This window comes from Ictidomys tridecemlineatus, chromosome 9, assembly GCF_052094955.1.
Source record: "Ictidomys tridecemlineatus isolate mIctTri1 chromosome 9, mIctTri1.hap1, whole genome shotgun sequence".
Classification (NCBI taxonomy): Eukaryota; Metazoa; Chordata; class Mammalia; order Rodentia; family Sciuridae; genus Ictidomys; species Ictidomys tridecemlineatus.
This window is the reverse complement of record NC_135485.1, coordinates 99,885,029-99,907,009: the sequence shown is the minus strand read 5'-3', so window position 1 is coordinate 99,907,009 and position 21,981 is coordinate 99,885,029.

Genomic DNA, 21,981 nt, shown 5'->3' with positions numbered 1-21,981 from the left:
GTGGCATTTATACACCATGGAGTATTACGCAGCACTAAAAAATGACAAAATCATGGAATTTGCAGGGAAATGGATGGCACTAGAGCAGATTATGCTACGTGAAGCTAGCCAATCCCTGAAAAACAAATGCCAAATGTCTTATTTGATATAATGAGAACAACTAAGAACAGAGCAGGGAGGAAGAGCAGGAGGAAAAGATTAACATTAAACAGAGACATCAGGTGGGAGGAAAAGGGAGAGAAAAGGGAAATTGCATGGAAATGGAAGGAGACCTTCATTGTTATACAAAATTACATATAAGAGGTTGTGAGGGGAATGGAAAAAAAACAAGGAGAGAAATGAATTACAATAGATGGGGTAGAGAGGGAAGATGGGAGGGGAGGGGAGGGGGGATAGTAGAGGATAGGAAAGGTAGCAGAATACAACAGTTACTAATATGGCATTATGTAAAAATGTGGATGTGTAACCGATGTGATTCTGCAATCTGTATTTGGGGTAAAAATGAGAGTTCATAACCCACTTGAATCTAATGTATGAAATATGATATGTCAAGAGCTTTGTAATGTTGTGAACAACCAATTAAAAAAAAAGAAATGACTAAGAATTTTTTTTGTTCTGATATCCTGGAAGAATAAATTTGCTCCTGATTAAAATGAACAAAAGTGTGGAAGAAGTAAGTTATGGGAGAAAGACCATGATATCTGTTTTAAATGTGTTGCATTTGAGATGTTGATTACACATCAGGAGAGAGGTCTGGGCTGGAGGCATACTTTTGGATGTTATCAACATATATTTAATGTTGACTGTGAAGAAGCTAAGTTTATTAAAACAATGAGTGTAGATCAGAAAGATAAGAGTCCTGAGTACTGCTATCTGGGGCATATCAACATGTAAAGATGGAGAGATGAGGAAGAAACACTCATTGAGCAGGGTTTAAGTCATTAGTGAGTGTGAATGTGAGGTGTTAGAAGGCAAGTGTTGCCCTTCAATAGATGAATGGATTAAAAAATGTGGCATATATACACAGGGAATATTACTCAGCAATAAAAGAGAGAGTACAATCTTGGCATTTGCAGGTAAATGAATGGAGTTAGAGAAGATAATGCTAAGTGAAGTTAGCCAATCCCAAAAAACCAAATGCAGAATGTTTTTTTTTGACATAGGGGGCTGATTCATAGTGGGGTAGGGAGCAGGAGCATGGGAGGAATAGATGAACTCTAGATAGGGCAGAGGGGTTGGAGTGGAAGGGAGGAGGCATGGCGTTATAAATGTGCTGGAATGTGATGATCATTATTATCTAAAATTCATGTATGAAGACACGAATTGGTGTGAATATACTTTGTATATAACCTGAGATATGAAATATTGTGCTCTATATGTGTAATAAGAAATGTAATGCATTCCACTGTCATATATTTAAAAAAAGAGTAAAAAATTTGTTATTATTTAGGTTTAAGATATCTGACATTTTTGTATTGATAAGCACCACTCCATATACTGCTGATGTCTATTCAATTGCTCTTTTATAAATTTGTATAGTTATATTTCAGTGTTTTATTACAATCCTTTGTTTTGCATTTTGATTGTTTTTAAGTTACAATGTATATGGCATTCATAATAATTGCTACTGAATGTAGTGTTTTGTCATTACTAATATTATGTTACTTTTCTTCTTCCATTATTAAATAACTATGATTCCCTAAAAAAAAGAAAAGGAAAAGAAGGCAAGGGTAAAGAAAGTTTCAAGGAGGAGTGAGTGATCTAACCCATTATGCATTGCTTTTTCATCTATGTTCAGTGCAGGAGTATATGTGGTAGATAGTCTTGGAATTAGCCACTTAGAATCAGGACTAGTGTGTATAAAGAAGGAAACTATTATAAAAACTGAGCTTGGAATACAAATTATTAAAGCCAGTGATAAGGATATGACTTTCAAGCACATTTATTCACAAATATTTATTGAATGTAGAAGATCACCATATACTCAACATTGGGCTCGAAACTACATATGCTAAGGACATAGAATTGATCTCTTCATTTATTCATTACCTGTGTTTACCTCCTCTGAAGTAATCAAGAAAAGGAAACAAAATACATAGATTAGAAAGAAAGAAATAAAACTGCCTCTTTTTGCAGATACTATATGATGGTCTACATATAAAAACAGCATACTACAGGGACACAGTCACATCAAGTTTATAGCAGCACAATTCACAATAGCTAAACTGTAGAGCCAACCTAGATGCCCTTCAGTAAATGAATGGATTAAAAATGTGGCGTATATACACAGTGGAATATTACTCAGCAATAAAGGAGAATAAAATCATGGCATTTGCAGGTAAATGGATGGAGTTAGAGAAGATAATGCTAAGTGAAGTTAGCAAAAAAAATGGTGAATGTTTTCTCTGATATAAGATGACTGACTCATAGTTGGGTAGGGGGAGTGAGCATGGGAGGAATAGATGAACTCTAGATAGGGTAGAGGGGTGGAAGGGAAAGGGAAGGGGCATGGGGTTAGCAAGGATGTTGGAATGTGATGGACATCATTATCCAAAGTACATGTATGAAGACATGAATTGGTGTGAACATACTTTATATACAAACAGAGATATGAAAAATCTTGTTCTATATATGTAATAAGAATTGTGATGCATTCTGCTGTCATGTATTTAAAAAATAAAAGCAATTAAAAAAATTCTGAGGATTATGGTACAAAAAGACCAGCTTCAAACTGAGAGCTTGCAAACCTGACAAATTTGTTAAAGATTCATTTTTAGAATATAGAAAAACTGAAAAAAAACCCCTTCTCATTAAAAAGCAATCAAAGACATAAATAAGGAAAAGACATGAAGGAACATTTCACTGAGGAGGATATATGAATGGCAAGTATATGAAAAGATTGTCAGAAAAAAAGACAAGTGTTGGTGAGTTTGTGGAAAAATTGGGAACTTTGTACACTGTTACATTGCTACACATGGCTATTGGGACTCCTTGGTTCATGTTTGTAGACTTGATGAATATAGTTACTTTTTCCTTCTTGCTGGTTGCCACTACACATGTGCCTGGTGTACTCCATCATTTATGGAAAATGAATATTAGCTTCTGCTTGAATAAGACATAATATGAATTCAAATATTGTGAGTGTAACCAAAAACACTGAAGGAAGGATTATTTAAATGCCTGTCATATTGTCATTGGGTTTTATATCATTGTATGAAAAATTCTATATGATTGCCCAACTTGGGGGTTTCTCTTTTTGTCTCTGACTGCCATATTTTTGCCTAGTTCCACCTCCAAGGATAACTTCAATTTTCAAATATTTTCTTCCTTTAAAACACAACTTTAATACCAACAGAAAAAAGATTGACAGCTTGATTTAAAAATAAAATAACACATGTTATCTTTCCACATGTCCAATAAAATCTAATTTTTACATTATGATCTAGGGCAAGTGATTGTAATTTTTTTTTTACTTTGGTAGGATTTTAGCTATTTCTTTGAATGTTGTTTTTGGGTTTCTCCAGGGCACACTCTGAGTATTTTGGAAATTTTCATTTGAATTTGCACAAAAGTTTAGTAGTTTTCTGTGGAGTTAGTTATGGGTTAATTCTACTAGACAATCTGTAGGAAAAACACTAGTTCATCAGTCTCATGAGCAGTATAATGTATTATGAGACTTTGTTTTAGGATACAGTGAGAAAAGAAATATGAGTATGGGTCCAGAAGAACAAGAGGAAAAAAAAACACTCAGAGATAATCAGAAAGAACAAAGTTAAACTTATTTTTCCATAGAATGAAATAGTATATGTATAGGGTTGGAATGGATTTTTATTTATCTTTAATTTTTTTCAGTACTAGGGATTCAACCCAGAGGTATTTTACCACTGAACTATATCCCTGGACCTTTAAATTTTTAAAAATGTTTTAAAAATTCAATATAGGGCAGAATAGCAGTTATAAATAATACATACAATAATAAATGCTGGAGAGAATGTGAAGGAAAAAGGAACACTTTTAAACTCTTGGAGGAATTGTGAATTAGTAAAACCAATATGGAAATCAGTATGGAGGGTTTCTCAAAAGACTAAGTCCGAGACCACCATATGACCCAGCTATATTACTCTTCGGTGTATATCCTAAAGAATTAAAGTTATCTTACCATAGTGATACATGCATACCCAAGTTTATAGCAGCACAATTCACAATAGCCAAACTATGGAACCAGCTTAGGCGTTCATCAATGTATGAATGGATAAATAAAATGTGGTATACATACACAATGGAGTTTTATCCAGACAAAAAGAAAAATGGAATTATGTCATTTGCAGGAAAATCGATGGAACTGGAGACCATATTTCAAGGGAAGTATCCAAACTCAGAAGGTTAAGGGTTGTATGTTTCATTAAATATGTGGAAGCTAGAGAGGCAAAAGGAAAAGAAAATTGGACATAAAGGAGGCAGGAATTGCATGAAAATCATAGGGAGATCAGTAGAGCAAAGGGACCAGGAGTGGAGGTTCATAGTCAGGAAGTGCTGGAGGGTGACATTGGCCAAGTTATGTTGTGTGCACATGCAAATATGTAATAACCAATCCCATCATTATCAACTATAATGGACCAATTAAGAAACGGTAGAAAAAAAATTGAGATAGGGTCTTGCTAAGTTGACCAGGCTGGTCTTGAACTTAGAATCTTCCTTCTTCAGCTTCCTGAGTTGCTGAGATAACAGGAATGTGACACCATTCCAGGGTCTGGAGTAGATTTTTAGCTTGGTCTTTAAGACCTTTGGGAACAGGGCATGAAGCAGAGCTCCAAGAAAAAAAAAGTAAGTAAAGGTTTCAATGGAAGAATGAAATCAAAACATCAAAATAGGTACTTTGAGCAAGTGCTGTCAAGAATCACCTTGAATTAGATAATCTTGAATTAAAATCAAATGTTGTGGTCCAGCAACAATGAGAATAGCTCATGATTGCAGAATGGTTTCATGCAGATGGATTGTGGGCAGTGAGGAAGATGCCACAAATTTTGCTGGTATTATATGGGCAGTTAGAGAAGCTTTCCATTGATTTCATGATGGCATTGCTATGACCCACCAATGAATAATGGGTAGAGTGGTTTTCTGGAGTGTGCTCAATGAAGCTGGTTGCCTGAGTACCAAGCCTTGAGGAGCCCATAGTAGCTCAAGGAATGGTACTTGAGGAGGGCTGAAAATAGGATATGCTTGATCCTAAAATGATGGGAATCTCATATTATAAAATCATCCACATTCTTCTATTCTATATACATCTATAGTTGCACATTTCTTATTATAACTACTTTCTACCCTTCAGAGTTATTCTTTAGGGTCATTGAAATCCCAGGAAACCTGTATCCTCATTGCCTGAAAACCAAACCGAACACCACACCCCAAGAATAGGAAGAATTAAACAGAACATCACAGAGGGCATGGGATTTGGAATTAGATATTTTTAAGGGGAGAGTTCTAGGTTTACCACTTAATTTAGTGTGCAATCCTGGGCAAATTACTTAATGGCTCTGTGCTTAAGTTTTTCATCAATAAACAATAAAACAGGCTTCTGATAGTGTATACTGCATAGTGTTGTTGTGAAGAATCAAAGTGAAAATGCATGAAAAGTGTTTAGCTCATTATCTTAGCTCATATTAATTGAGTGATTAATTGGCCTACTAACAAATACTTTCGCACTTCCAGAAAATAGTAAAGAGAAATAAATCTCTATGAACTTTAGTAGGAATTTATAGGTAGTGTTTAATTTGCTACTTTAAAATAAAAATAACTGCTCCTTATAATTGCTTGTGTAATTTTTTTTAATCTTGGGGATTGAACTCAGGACACTTTACCACTGAGATACATTCACAATCTTTTTATTTTGAAACAGAGTCTTACTAAGTTGCTGAGACTAGCCTTGAACTTGCAATTTTCCTGTTCCAGCTTCCAAAGTTGCTGTAATTATTGGTGTGTGCTACCATAACACATATAAACTTGGCAATAGCTGCTTTTTTAAAAAATAACTGATTTTTAAAATTTTAAATTTTTTTTATTAATTGCTCAAAACATTGCAATGATCTTGACATATCATACATTTGATTCAAATGGGGTATGAATTCTTATTTTTCCACGTGTACAGATTGCAGGATCACATTGGTTATACAGCCACATTTATACATACAGCCATACTAGTGTCTGTTGTATCCTGCTGCCCTTTAAATAACTGCTTTTTAAATCTGGGTATATAGCTTGTGATCAGGACGTACAATTTTAGTCTAATACTAAAATTTAATTTTTGTATTACTGAATAAATTTTAAGTCAATACTTAAAACTTTAGTCTAAAAACTACTATAGTAAATTTTATGGGGAAATTTTTTTATTTTCTTTCAGGAGGGTACTTTCTATTTCTTAATGGTTTGCATTATACATGTTAAAGTATTCTCGAATAAGTTAATCTTTCAAAATGAAGACAAAAACATTCTACATGAAATGGGAAAAGCCAGGAACAAGCTGTCTCCTGGTGCTAGAGGTCACAAGGTGGAAGAGATCTGGGTCTGGCAGTGAAAGCCTGTGAGGTTTGGCCAACACACAGGATCATTGATTCCCTATTCTCTCTCCAGCTGATGCAGATTTTAGTGGCTTTCTTGGCTGGCTTGGCTGACAAGGCAGAAAGTTTGCTTTCTGAGAGCACTCCACCTTTTTATACTCCCTGAGATTTAACATTCCACTAATGGCTCTGCCCTCTCACCTCTGCAGTCAGCCAGTTAAGAAAGGAAAGGCTCTCAGAGGGGGAGAGCAGGAACTCAGAAATTACAGGAACTCAGAAATTCACATACAAAACCCAGACATTTCTTTGAATTCTACTATTAGTTTGTCTTCTTATGACACAGCACTGTCTACAGTTGCATTTGTTCTGCATATATAATCTCCCCTACTATTGAAGTGTGGATATTACAAATAGTTCTGTTTCCCACATAACACCAGAATGTATTTTCTCATACCCCAGACAACTTATCAACTAACCTCTGCTCTGCTTTCAGCCATGAGAGGCCTCGCCTTACAGAACACTTTTGGGTGGATAGGTACTCCTGCCCCAACTGTACATAGCTAAAGCTGCTTTATTGGCACAAAACATATAACATTTTTTAATTTAAAAAATATTTTTATCTCATTTCATTTCTCCACATATACTTTTTAACTTTCATTTTGAATCTTGATCATTATCATCAATGTTTTCCAAAGCATTATATTGAAGAAATATTTAAACATGTTAAACTTGTTCATTGTTTTTCTTCCAGTTATTTTCACAATAATTTTACTGTAATTTTGAATTATTAATATTCAAGTTTCATTTCTATTGTCTCCTTTGCTTTTCTTTGTGAAATTTTGTGATTTCAAGGAACACTGATGGCCTCTGCATCTGTGTGTTCCACATCTGAGGGTTCTGCATCCTCAGATTCAATAAATCATGAATCACAGATATTTAATTAATTAATTTATTTAGGGGATTAAACCAATAATCCTGGGTAGCTGGGATTATAGGCCTGAGCCACTGTACCTGGCTAAAACCATTTTTAAAAAGTGCATCTTTATTGAACATATAGAGATTTTTTTTCTTGTCATTATTTCCTAAACAATACAGGATAATAATAATTTACATATTACATTACTCTTTACATTGTGTTAGGTATTATAAGTATTCTAGAGCTAATTTAAAGTATATGGGAGGATGTATTTAGGTTATATGCAAATACTAAACTATTTTATATAAAGAACTTCAGTATTCACAGATTTTGGTACCTTGTGGGAAGTCCTAGTACCAATTCCCTATAGATGGACAACTGAATAAATATTATTTACTAATAGGTTGCAAAAGTAATGATAGTACCTCTCACACCAATCACCTGAGATTTGAATAAGCCATTAGTGATCTTTAGTGCTTGTTCAGAAAATTTCTCATGTTTTCTCCTTGCAGGTATTTAATACTAAACATAAGAAACTTATCCATAGATCTGGGATCAAAGATCACCCTCAAATTGTATGCAAATATTTGACCTTCTACATATGAGAAATTTTTAGTGAAAGAGATCCTAGAGATTGTCTTCAGGGTTTTGGAGAATTTTGTAAGTTTTCTTCTGTTGGAGTAAATACTGGTCAGTGCCTAGGAAAGCTTGCAGTGACATAAGAAGGACTAAGGAAATGTGATAGTGAAGGGAATGGAGAGGGAAAGGTGGCCACTTCCCTTATCTCTAGTGTGGGAGGCCATCCTCACACGGGATTTGAGTTACTTCCCTGGCTGGGTGAGAGGCGCTTAGACACAGCTGTGTTAGAGCCTTCCCCACCCTTTCCCAGGTCCAAGAGCTTGTCCGTGCAGAGGCTTGTCTGGTCACTGCCCTGAAGACCCAATCGTTGCCCCTGACCTTGGGATGCTGCCCCCCTTAACCTTCATTGAATGGGATTTTCCCTGGAATTTTTTGTTCCCCAATAAAAACCTACTCCCTGGCATGTTCTCTCTCTTGCTAGTCTCTTCTGTAAACCTCGCCATCGCATTGGGTGGCTGGAGGCAGGAGCTAGGAGAAGCCATCCTGGAGCTGGTATTAAAGGTAATAAGAGTCTTGTCTCTTTAATTTAAAACTCTCTAGCAATTACTCATGAATCGAACCTTCTTTCAAGAAGCCAGCCCTGGTCGCGTGGCAGACTCTAGTCTTTAGGTGAGGATCAAAGCAGAGTGACTTTGGTTGTAAATCAAAAGAATGTACTCATAAAACATCAGATGAACTCCACCTGTGTAGTGGGCATGCTCGCTATCCTGTATATTCCCCCTGCTTGTCAGAGCAGTGTGGCCCTCCATTGTATCCCTGCCTGATGCTGCCCATGAGCACATGAGTAATAAAATGTCCAAAATCTCTATATTATAGGGTCTTCCAAGTTCTTTCTTTGGTACTGGTAAACAGTATGCTTGAGGCATTTGCAGCCTTGGGTTGAACAATTGGCACAGTTGCCAGGATCCCAAAGAGGAATGTGCTGACTCTGGATTTGGAAAAGGACATGGAGCCTGCCAGGGGAAATTGTGGACTGGCCACGAGCCCAAAGTGGTTTGAAGTGGCTTCCCTATGGGAGAGGTAGGGACCACCGTGTGCGTATGGGGACACCCTGAAAATGCAAAGAGGTGTGCTGCAGGTGTTGGAAGCAGCACCCAAGGTAGATGCAGAAAAGAAATTGGAGTTCAAAGTAGTCTGAGGAAAGTGAAAGGAATCAAAGAATGTGCCGCTGTGGTGACAAGGCCCCTGCTCTGGGTATTAAAGTTAGCCAGAGGCTGGGAGTTAGTTACTCAAGCTCAGCTCTGTAGAGTACAGGAAGAGGTTAAACTAGAAACAGAGGCCCATTTAGAACAGGTTGACAGCAAAGATGTGCTGTTATGGCACTGAGAACTTGCAGACAAACTGCTGAAGGTAATGGCAGGCTTTTATGCTCAACTGAGGGGACATCATGGACCAGAGCCCATATCAGGGCATTGGTGACAGTAAAAACAGGACCTTCAGATGTGGGATCCACTTAGGGAGTTCATGAGTACTAGTGACTCAGAAGTTGAGGTGGAGGATGGAGATTTAATGGTAGCTAGACCTGTAATGCTCCAAAAGTTAAAGACTCAGCAGCCTGAGGGGGAAGATCTATATCTACTCCCTGCTCCAGAGAGAAATTTATATAGCACCATGAGACTGCACACTTCTGCAGAGGTGGTGGACCTGGGGTCCAACTTCAGTCAGAAAATGAAAGAAAGTACACCTATGTGCATGGCTGCTCTGCTTGTGGGACAGTGGAACAGACAGGATAAAATTAAAGAGTACAGAATTGTCTGAAATGGCTTCAATCATTGCTTTTCCTGCTTTATGTCATCAGCTTTGTGTCAGTGCCACTGATGAAAATATGGGGTCTTTTTTTAGTTTGACTGCTTTTTGCCATTTTAAAAACATTTGTAAATAGAAGATATCTCTATGCCTGGGGAGGGGAGGGTACCTGGGTTTTTATGAAAGAATTACAGAGCTATTCAGTATGATTTTTACTACCAGGATGAGGGCTGCAGTGTTATATTCAACCTGTTCATCCATTTATGGTGCCCAGATACCAATATTATTCTGATCAGCCCCTCCAGCCAGCAGCACAACTGATAACAGATCTTGGAAAGACAGATTGTGGCAGAAAATGAGAGTCTGTAAAATTCACCTGTTGTGGTTTAGATGTGAGGTGTCCCTGAAATTTAAGGTGTGAGCCAACATGAGAATGTACAGAGAGGAAATGATTAATTTATGAGAGATGTAACTATGTGGTAACTGCAGGCAGATAAGTTATGGCTGTAGGAGGTAGGCCACTTGGGGTGCGCCTTCGGGGTTTGTATTTCGTCTCTTGAAAGCTGAGCTCTCTCTGCTTTCTGGTGCATGTCCTGAGATGCTTTCCTCTGCCATATCCTTCTGCCCTGATGTTCTACCTCACATTGGGCCCAGAGCTAAGGAGTTGCTTGACTGAGGATTGAATCTCTGAAATCATGAGCCCAAATAAACTTTTCTTCCTCTACGTTGCTTCTGTCAGGTATTTTGGTCAGGGGATACAAAGCTGACTAAAACACTAGCCAAAACTGGAAGGGACTCTTTGGTGTTTTGTAAACAGATGTGGGTGGACTTAATAGCAGCAAAAGTGGATGAAATAAAAATAGATGAACAACCTAATGTCAACCTGGGACAGTTATGGTAGCAATTTTCAAAGGACAAGAGCCATTGTCCATTACCTCTCAGCCATTACCTCTCAGTCAGGAAAAGGGAGATAGTCAGAAAAGTAGAACAAACTTCTACTCTAAAATGAGAGAGACAAGACTCTCTTATTAGGAGATGTAATGAGAGCAGAGTCTACAGCTCCCCTGAAGAATCTTTGAACCTTTGGTTGTGGAGTCATTGGGGGGAAGGTCAAGGTTCAGGGGCCCAAGCCATGTCTCTGGACTGGAGGTCATCCATATGTAGAATTGGCAATACATTGGTCTTCAAAAAGTATTCAGAGAGTAACAGCATTGGTGGTCACGGGAGCTGAGTGTACATTGGTATTTGGTAATTCTGACAAATTCTCAGGCAGATTAACTGCTACTGATGAATATGTGGGAAAATGATGAGGATCTGAGCCATAATACTGACCTGTGGCTTGCATGCCTGATACCTACCTGCTAGTAGGTGTTCATAGCTCCCATTCCTGAATGTATAATAGGTGTTGATATCTTCTGGGGTAAAGGCTTACAAACGACTGTAGGGAGTTCTGTTTGTGTTTCCAGGAGATGAAGCATGTGTCAGCTGAAAAACCAATATTAAGAGGGCATGATAAATACCCGACTCTTGTTTTACCTGTATTCTCATCAAATTGTTGCCACCAAATAATATTGGCTCCTTGGTGGTCATCAAGAGAAAACAGAGACCACATGTGAATTGGATAAATTAAACATAATTCATCCAACTGACACTATTTTTAACTCCCCTGTATGGCCAGTAAGAAAGCTGAACAGAACCTGGTACATGACAGTGGGTTACAGGGAATTAATGAAGGAGATCCCTCCACTCTTTGCAGCTGTTCCCAACATAATCACTATTCTTTAAGAGCTCAGCTCTCAATTGGGAATACATCATTGTATGTTAGATCTTGATAATGGCTTCCTTACCATAGATATTTCCCCTGAGAGTCAAGACCTTTTTGCTTTCTCATGGGTAGGCCCCCAATGAACATTCATGGTGTTATCTCAAGAATATCTCCATAGCCCTACCGTGTGTCATTTTATGGTAGTGCAAGATTTAGAAACCTGGTTTGGACCTCTATAGATAAAAATATTTATTATGTTGATGATATTATTCTCACTTCTGAATTTCTTCAGCATTCACTGAGGCTGCGCCCATAATTTTGATGCATTTTCAGGGAGAGGATGGACCATGAACCCTAATAGAGTGCTAGGCTTCGTTATTGGTGACATTCTTTTTTTTTTTTTTTTTTAACAGACCAAGACGTTTTTTTTTTTTTTTTAATTGTTGGTCGTTCAAAACATTACACAGTTCTTAATACATCATCTTTCACAGTTTGATTCAAGTGGGTTATTAACTCCCAACTTTACCCCGTATACAAATTGCTATATCACATCAGTTACCCTTCCATTGATTGACATATTGCTTTTCTAGTGTCTGATGTATTCTGCTGTCTGTCCTATTCTCTACTATCCTCCCTCCCCTCCCCTCCCCTCCCCTTTTCTCTCTCTACCCCTTCTACCGTAAATCATTTCTTCCATTTGTATTATCTTGTCTTACCCCTCCTTTCCTCTTATATATCATTCTCACTCTGGACCATGAACCCTAATAGAGTGCTAGGCTTCGTTATTGGTGACATTCTTGGTGTTGTCTGATTGGGTAAAACAAAACTTATACCTCAGGCTATAATAGTAAAGTTGAGATGTTTCTACTTCTCAATATAGTAAAGCAAATACAAAAATTTGTGGGGATATTGGGTTATTAGAGGACTCTCATCCCTCAGCTGACTAAGTAATTACAACCCCTGGGTCATTTGTGTAGGAGGCCTACAGTATGGGACTGGACGTACCAGCATATGGAAGCATTTAATCAAGCCAAATGAACAGTGTAGCATGTACAGGCCCTTAGGATGCTAAACACATCAAAAACTGCTGATTTTTTACCATCCATGACTTTGGAAGAGCTGTAGATTAAGGACATAAGATCCCTATTGAATTTGGGTCACAGTTATGGAAGGAGGCAGAATAATGTTATAATTTATTGGAAAAATAATTGTGTGCTATTTATGCTGTCTTTCTCACCTTGGAGCCCATCATCAGAGAAGCTCCAGTCAAGTTGTGACCATCTGCCCCATCAGTGCATGGCTGGAACAAATGGCCAAGGACTGAGATCAGGATAAGGTTAGACAACAATCACTATGAAATGAGGTGAATGCCTTTAACTGGAGGAATAACACCTTGCCTTCCAGCTTAGAACTTCAATAGTTCCTGGGAGCCATCACATATGTAGCAGAAAGAATGATATGTCAGAAGACATGCCTTTTCTCCCATCACCCATAAAAAAAGATCAACCTCTAGCATCAGAGTTAGTCTGATACACTGATGGATCATTTCTCCTAGGTGGAGAGATGTGGCCTATATCCAGGGACTGAGACTCTGAAGATCAATGAATGACAAGGACACAGAAGCCACAGTGGGCTGAATTGTAAGTAGTATGGGTGGTTATTGCTCATGAAAGTGGGCCACTAACTATATGCACAGACAGCTGAGCTGTATTCAGAGGACTTAAAATGTGACTGTCTCAATAGCAACAACAGTGGATGATTATTGACCGACCTCTGTGGAGAAAATGGCTAGGAGAAGGTATCTGGCATTGTGTCTAAATCAGTCATCACAATGTTCCATGTGACTACTCATTGCCCTCTCCAATTTCCAGGAAATGATGAGGTTGACCAACTGGAAAAGAGAAGATGGCTGGAGAAAGCCCCAGCAGAAGAAATTGCTACTTGGCTACATTGTAGATTAGAACTTACAGGTTCAAAGACTATGTGGCAGCTGTGATTTGCTGGGGACCACCCATAAAGATGTCTGATGTTGTTGCTGCATGCCAGAACTGTCTTGCCTGTTTCCTGCTATCCATGATAACTGAATTACACCGAGGGGCATATCAAATGAGGTGACATCCCTTTTCAGCAATGGCAGGTAGACTGTAGTGGTTCTGTCTTATTTTCAGAAGGAGCTAAGTATGAATAGACTTGTGAGACACAGTTACAGGCTTGATGCAAGACTTTTCCAGCAAAAGGTTCAATCAAAAGGTAACTATTAAGGGACTGTCATCTTAATAAGCTCCCTATGTCTGCTGATAGGTTCTTGCTCTTTGTGTGGCTGTTGTGGATCATGAACGCAATGTGCCTCCAGAGCCCTGTTCTGAGGACTTAATGGAAGACATGGGACTGTATGAGACTGTGAAGGAGTTAAGGGGCTTCTGAGAGACTGAAGAGGTGGGGTGTTGGAGTAAACACTAACCAGTGCCTAGGGAAGCTTGATAAGAAGTGAGAGAAGAAGGACTCTAAAAATGTGATAATGAAGGGGATGGAGAAGGAAAGGTGGCCACTTCCTTTATCTCCAACTTTTTGGTGAAGATCAAGGCAGAATGACTGTGGTTGTAAAGTACTCTTAAAATGTCTGGTGAACTCCACCTGTACAGCATTTACGTACCCTATCTCATATATTTCCCTTGCTGTAGGAGCAGTGTGGCCCTCCATTGTATCCCCGAATGCTGCTGCCAAGGAGTGTGAGTAATTCCATGTCCAAAACCTCTCTGTTGAGTCCTCCCAGTTTTTTCCTTAGGATTGGTAAACAGTAAGCCTGGGGTGTTTGCTGCCCTGGGGTTGAACACTGTCTTGTTTAGAGCCCTGTTTACTAGAAGGTTATGGGTGTATGTAAACATTTGGTAGGGTTGCCATAGTAAATACCACAGACTGTGTGGCTCAAACAACCCAAATTTATTTTGTCACTGTTTTGGAGTCTAAAAAAATTATATCATCAAGGTTTTAGCAGGTTTGTTTTCGTTTCCTGGACTTGTAGATTGCTATCTGCTCCCTGTGCCCTCACATGTCTCTCCTCTGTGTGTGACTGTGTGCTCTTCTGAAAAGGCTCACCCCAATCCACTCATTTTAACTTAACTACTTCTTTAAAGACTACCTCCAGATACAGTATCCTTCTGTGGTACTGGAGGCTAGTATCTCAACGGATGAATTTGGATGGAAGGGCACAATTCAACCGATAACTAAATACTAGTGTGAAGATAAAAAAAAAATCAAAAAGTGAAAATGTATTCAGTTCATTTTAAACAGCTTCCCCTAGTCAGTATCTGCTTACACAATTCTTGTTAGCCCGCAACTCAAAAACTGTTTTTTCCTTCCCCTCGAACCAGTTGCTTCTGCATGGGCTTCCTGAATCCCTGAAGCCAGAATCCATCAGTCACCAATATTTATGGAGCATCCACTGTGTGCAGAAATGTTGTACCAAGAACTTCAAAGTCTACGGTATCGATTTGGTCTGTCAGCCAGTGTCAGGTTGTCTTGTAAAATCACTCTGGCATCTGCCTTGTGTTGTGGAAAGAAGTTGAAGTATGGAGGCATGATCTGGGAATTTTAAGCTCTGAAATATAAAGGTCCTCCTTGCCGGAGGGAGTCTTCTTCATAATTGTGTTTGATTACTAGTAGGAGGCCCTCTGAGACAAAGACGGCTAGAATTCTCTGCCAAATAAACAAACATAATGGGGACAGGGATTTCACTAAATCCCACTTCACACCACAGTGAGAAATCCAGAAATCAGAGACGAGGAGAAGAAAGGGGAATTGAGAGTAGAGAGCTGTGGTTACAGGAGGCTGGAGTCTGGGGAGACAGCCACTGACAATGCCTGAGGTGGAGATGGCAGAAGGGAGGTCTAACACTCCATTGTAAATTGTTGGTAGTGCTGTGGGTTGATGTGAGCCTCCTCTGCTCTCTCCAAATTCCAGTGGAGTCTCCTGCAGGGCACGTCTTTCAGTCTTTATTTATTGAGAAGTAAAGGGAGATAGGCCACATGTAATGGGAAAAGGGAGAGAATACAATACAAATATAAACACATGAATCTACCTAACCTAAGAAATGGTATTACCATAATATTGAGGTTGCCTGTGCTACATTTTACAAAGCAAGCGGCAACCCTTCCCAGATTTAGGAGCTGACTTGATTGCAGTTGTATTACCCAATGCCTAAACTCTTGCTTGGTCTTTGGAGTGGCAGAAGCCATCGGAGCATGTGGTAGTGGTGGCAGCAGCATCAGTAGCAGCAATAAGTGTGTGCAGTTACACCAAGGCATCGGTGAATAAAGACTGCTAGTTTCTCTATACCCTGGATGACTAATGAATCACATGTCCTTAATCTGGTCCAGAAGTGTAAAGTCAGTGCAAAGTGAAGGACTGTGTATCTTATTGAGGTAGTGTTTTACACACCTGTCCTTCCAATTCTGAAATGCACACAAAGTTACTAATCATGATGTGGGAAAGGGCAAGACCTTACCCAACTACTGATAGCTCTGCTTCTGCCCATTGCCTAAATTCATCTCCCTTCTAAGAGTATTTATGTGGTCAGACTGGGTCTTAAATCTTCAATATCTCATTCTCTAGAGCCAAAGACTGATATTTCAAGGCTTGTTAAGAGTCCACAGCTTCTCAGTATTAATGTGACACCCGGAAGGTGATCATATGTGCCAGGATCTTGCAGGAAAGAGCACACTCAAATTGGGTAACTGAGCAAAGTTTAATAAAGGGGCAAGGTATGGAGGTGTGAGGGGAGGGGTTTAGTGAAAGCTACGAGGGAGAGTGATGCTCCCCAGGGCTCTTATCAGTAAGAACATTTGCCCCTTTAGGCTAAAGCCGGGAAGGGACAGAAGTGGATCGAGATCCTGGTGAGAGAACTGTCCAATGAGATAACTCCAAGAGCTAGATTTTGGGAGAAAGGCACAGACAAACTCCATGACCTGGCAGGGAGGAAGGTTGGGCGAGAGAGATTCTGACCTTATTCTCCTTCTTCCTTCTGGGCTGGTACCTCTCGTTGACTGAACTCAAGTGAAAGCAAGAGGAGACTTTGGAGGTCCACACTGGCCAACCTTCTGGGGGAGACAAGGGAAGAGAAGTGAATAAGGAGGGGAAACAGAAGAGATCAAGCTATATTACCACATTGTTTTTCTATACTTTGAGGAGTTCAATCATTGTGCAAATAATAGGCTGTGTCATATCTTGGGGAAACCCAGGCTACCAATATCAGCTCTGCTAAATGCCATTTCTCTCGGAAGGCTTTCTCAAATGCTTAGACAGAAGCAGCTTATTTTTGAATGTTGTAATGCTTCTTTTATCCTACACATTGAATATGACAGATACTGCTTTGAATTCAGTGTGCCTAAAAACCTATTAGCCAGATGCTGTGATAAATGCCTGTAATCCCAGCGATTTGGGAGGCTGAGGCAGGAGGATCATGAGTTCAAAGGCAGCCTTAGCAACTTAGTGAGACCCTGTCTGATAATAAAACAGAAGAAGGGCTGGGGATTGGTTCAGTGATTGAGCACCCCTGGGTTCTATGCCTGGTACCAAAACAAAACAAAACATAACAAACCCCCACCCCCTAAACCCAAGACAACCCAAACCTCTCTATTAAATTTTTAGTTCTTAAGGCCCAATTAGTCTATCTTATCTTTATATCCTCCCAAATGCCTACCATAATACCTTGTCTTGTACCAAAGTTATTTCCCCTTGATTTTTTTTTTTTTTAAAGTGAGCAACCACAGAGCAGTGGAGAGATCTAGGCCTTCTCAAATGTAACAGGTGTTTGCCTGGTGTTTTCAGTCTTGTTAAGATATACCTGACTCTTGATGGTAATGACAGCATTTTTAGCATGATACCAACCACCTTCCTTCCAAGGAGTCTAAGACACAGAGCAGCAAGAAGAATCATAAACCTGAAATGTTATGGGGATGATTGCTCACTTTGTTATGAAGTCTCTTAGTGGCTACCTGTTCCCTACCCTCATAGGCACTCTGACAATTATCTGTTCTTTCCTCTATCTGAACTCCCTTTTCCTTATTACTTTTACCACTGACTTCTTGCTCTGGTTAACTGAAGTTTCTTGCTGGCTCTCAACATGGAGAGACTAATTTCCTTTTGGTTCTTCACATATAATTTGTTACAGGTTTGCAGTGCTTTCTCTTTTTCCTCCCTGTGTTATTAGGAAATTGCCCTGCTTTGTGTGCTAAGCTCTGAGGAAAGAAACTGCTTAGTTAAAGCAACTTTCCCAAGTTTGCATTTGTATATTTAAGTTTTGGGATCAGCAGGTAGTATCAGAGATTTTCCTTAATTTTTAAAAATCTTCCTACATTTATTAGTATTGACTATTGCACATATTGGATCTTGATTATGTTCTCAAGCATATTATTTCTCCAAATTCTAGTCATCTGTAAATTTTTGGATTCACAATGTTGGTGAAAGCAACAACATAGTAATTTCTTATGATCACATTTGATCTATTGACCAACACTCTTGGGTTCTCATTTTTCATCTAGGAATTAATTCACTCAGTTGTAAATTATCCAGATCACATTTCTTGATCTAATTTGTCAGTACATCATTAAAAACTTCAACTACCTTATTACAACCCAAGTATAATCTTCTATGCCAACTTAGCCATCAGAAAAGGACATTAAATTGTTTTACACAATTTCTTCTTTGTAGGTCCAGGCTGGCTGCTAGAGGTTAATACTTAAAAATGTTCTCATACTTCATTAGGAGTTTGTTCAAGACTTTTGCCAGTGGTAAAAATACGTTTTAAAAGTCTAGTTTCCATGATGTATATTTGGAAAATGTAATGTTTGCCTAGTAACCTTCAGCTGTCTGCCCTCTTGCGCACTTCCTACAATGTATTCAATGCTCTTTGTCCTGTAGCACACTTAGAAAATATTTTGTATTCAGGGATAGAGTTCATTCTGGTTAGAGCCACTAGAAATTCAAACAAATGAATGAAAAATCTAACCTAGTAGAATTTCTTCAGTTCCCATGTTACAATACAGTTTGTATTTCAATTCTATTTGTTAACAGTTTCATTTTTTTTTGTTAGATACCCCCAAATAATGGGCTTTTTGCTGTTTTATTTTGTTCTGGCTATATTGTTTACTACTCTCTCCCTCCAACAGACAGACAAAAGCAGTAAACCAAGCAAACAAACATCAATATTAAAAAACAAAACTAAAAACAATGTCCTTTAACTGGTATTAATTAGTACTGGGAGGTGTAGGCCCAGAGAGCAGAACTGAGTCTAACTTGACTTCTGGGGTTTCTGTGGCATTCAGCTATTCTTGCAGAGTTTATTCTACTTTTTATGTTTATGTAGCTTTTAGATGTTTTTAGATGACTTTAAGATATTAATAATATTCCTTTTTCCTGGGCTGGGAATAAGACAATGATTGCTTCAAGTGCCTGGACCTGTAGAGATAATAGCGAACATTAGCAGAGAGATGTTCTCTTGAGTCTGTTTACCAAATATCAGTATGATTCGATGATCTCACTATGGTATCTCTTGCTTGTCATAAAATTAGCTACTTAAAGAAAAGTTGGCCCCTTCTCATTTGATTTTGTTGTTGTTTCCTTCTTAGTTGAACAAAACAAAAATTCCAACTCTTATTTTTAGAGTTCTTCAACACCTAAGGTATAAATACACACAAATAAAAAATTGTGCTCAAAAAGACTATACTATGTTCCTTCATTTATGTTGTTACTCTGTGTTTGTATGTTCCAAATTTCTAAGTTTGGATCTCTGATCTGATTAGTTGATTTTTGTAAGCACTTATATAGGTGTGCAAAGCCAACAGAGTTGTACTTTCATTAAAGACACTAAAATGTGTTTGCTGGTTAGAGGTCCTTGGAACTCTTTAATGATTTCAGCTGGCGATGTATACAGATACTAGAAATTACATTTTCTTTCTATCAAACTGAAGACTAAGGAGCAATTTAATACTGTTTTAACTGTAAGAAAACCTTGTAGGGAGAGGAAAGTGTTTTTTTTTTTTTTTTTTTTTACCTCTCATGTTTTTGCTGGGGGAAAAAAAGACAAACAGAATTGATATTGAACTGCACAAGATTCAAAATAAACTTTGAGGAAAATCTCTCAACAGTAAGAGTTCAATATTAGAAGAAAATTCTGCCTGCCTATGAGGAAGTGAGGGGGAAAGAGAGAAGATAAAAATGGGGTCATTGAGAGAGTGTATCTGGAGTAGGAAATAATATCCTATAATTTTTCAGAGAGGCTTTTATAATATAATAGATTGACAGAAGATTAGACTAAATTTTCTGTGGGAATTCAAGGAGGATATTGGAGGAAGATTGGATAGCTAATGGTATTTTAATATCTTGGTTCATATTACAATTTTATGAGTAATTATTTTAACAATTCCCACATAATTTATTTTTCTTTTTCTTAATAAAAAACACACTTAAAAAATTAAACCAAAGTCACACATATGTATTGAACTTGGTCATGGAGGTTCTTTTGGGTTGGATGCAATTTGCATATTGCTAATTATAGTCATTGATGCTTAGGAATATAGATACTTGGAATGCCGAGAGTGGGTTTACATAACTACTTGAGATACTTTTTCTACCCCAGCTAAACCTCACCCCCACTTTCCTGCCTCATTGTTTTTTAGAAGTGCAAGAGTACCACATAGGGGTAATTCACATTTTAGTGTCTACAGCAGTATCATACAAAACATATCATCTTGCCTGTTGATCCTGTGCTATCTGAAGTTCTACAGGTCATATGGCAATCTCTAGTACAACCTTAAGCCACGGAAAGAGGGGCCTGCTTTGGGGGTTTTTCTGTGGGTTAAATTTTGTCCCCTACAAATTTATATGTTGAACCTAACCCCATGTACCTCAAAATGGAACTGCATGTGAGCCTTTAAAGAGCTCACTAAAGATAAAATGGCATTGTTAGGGCAGGCTTACCAGTATGACTGGTGTCCTTATAAGAAGAGATTAGGCCACAGAAAACACAGAGAGAGGACCACGTGTGGATGTGGTGAGAAGGTAGCTACTTACAAGTCAAGAAGAGAGATCTCAGAAGAAAACAACCATGTTGAAACCTTGGTCTTAGACTTCCAACCTCCAGAGTTATGAGAAAATATATTTCTGTTCTTTAAGCTACCTAGTCAGTGGTATTTTTTTTATGACATCCTTAAAGAACCAATGACATGTACCATGCCCCATTTTGGCCCTTCTCCTGCATTTGAGTCCATAAAAGATTAGGGGTCCGCTAGATGAGGGGATTGCCCACTGGAAATATGGTGCATTTAGTGCTTATACCTGCCTCTAAATCATGTTCCACCATGAAATTATGTAACTAAATGGCCATGTCCACTTTCAGGGCTTGAGTGGGCCTCTTTGCCTGGTCAGTCCTAGTGAAGGTATACCTCTCTCTCAATAGGTACACCTCTATACCTGGACTATAACTTTGTGGGGGGAATGTGGATAAAGCTTGGAAATGTGGGTCTGGTGTCCACACACAAATGAGCAAGATCTTTTATTAAGTACTAATGGACCAAGAGTAGAAAAAGAAAGGGGACAAGAAGGGCAGGATAGAGTCAGGGAAAAGGGCAGTTTTCTCAGTGTTGCTGTATTATGATTTGCAATGTCGAGGAATTTTAGCATTCAAAGTTTCAGCTATCCTTCAGATTCTGGTAAAAGTATATTTTTCAAGGTGATAGGAAAGGATGTATTTTATTGAGATTTGTAAACTTGATTTATAACTTTTAAATATTCAATTATGTGTTTTGTGGGTGTTTGTTTACACTCTTATCCCTGTTTCACATAGGTTGGGTCTGGTAATTGCCAATTCCTCTATTGTAATTTCATCTTAGTTTATTCTAAGTTTGAGGGGAGGACTTTAAGAATTTGGGCACTATGTTCAGAGGGGTAGAAAAGAATTCAGAGAGTTTGCTCCTGGGAAAGGAGGAGTTGTTTACATGTGGTCAGATAAGCTTGGATGAATCATAACGTCAGCATTTTTGGATGGTGACTGTGTCATTTCTAGGAAGCAGATGTTAACACAAAGTCAGAGATGTGGGAGGCTTATTAGCAGCAGAATCTGGGAAAGAAAAAAAAAAAGGCAGGGCAGGCAGAAGCAGGCAGGGAAAACCTGCGGAGGATGCTAGTGCTCCAGGGATGGGGAGGGAGGAGGTAAGGAAAGGCAAAGGTTGGGATAGCTCTGAGAAAATCTTAGCCTCCCAATAGTGAGCAACAGAACACTGATTTCTCTTAGAGGAGTCCCCTTGGGCATACAGGGCCAGGCCCTAGTACTCTCACTGTGCTTGGCATTGGCTGAGAGCTGCCTG